This window comes from Herpailurus yagouaroundi, unplaced genomic scaffold (genome assembly GCF_014898765.1).
Source record: "Herpailurus yagouaroundi ecotype Mexico unplaced genomic scaffold, PumYag 28, whole genome shotgun sequence".
Lineage (NCBI taxonomy): Eukaryota > Metazoa > Chordata > Mammalia > Carnivora > Felidae > Herpailurus > Herpailurus yagouaroundi.
In genome coordinates, this window is record NW_024412376.1 from 166,690,539 (window position 1) to 166,690,745 (window position 207).

At 56.0% G+C, this 207-nt stretch overlaps 2 protein-coding genes across 5 annotated transcripts in view; one reads left to right on the forward strand and one right to left on the reverse strand.

Moving 5' to 3' along the window:
• The window catches only part of RGS12 (regulator of G protein signaling 12), a 122,979-nt gene that overhangs the window by 122,266 nt on the left and 506 nt on the right, over window positions 1-207 (reverse strand). The gene's annotated exons all lie outside the window — the stretch shown is intronic.
• Window positions 1-207, forward strand: part of LOC121038989 (uncharacterized) — an 11,054-nt gene that overhangs the window by 2,464 nt on the left and 8,383 nt on the right. The gene's annotated exons all lie outside the window — the stretch shown is intronic.

The following is a 207-nucleotide window of genomic DNA, read 5'->3' on the forward strand; positions in this document are numbered from 1 at the left end:
ACTCTGGGCCACTCTGTCTACACCCCACAACTCTGGGCCACTCTGTCAACACCCCACAACTCTGGACCACTCTCTGTCTATACCCCACAACTCTGGGCCACTCTGTCTATATCCCACAACTCTGGACCGCTCTGTCTATACCCCACAACTCTGGACCGCTCTGTCTACACCCCACAACTCTGGGCCACTCTCTCTCTACACCCCACA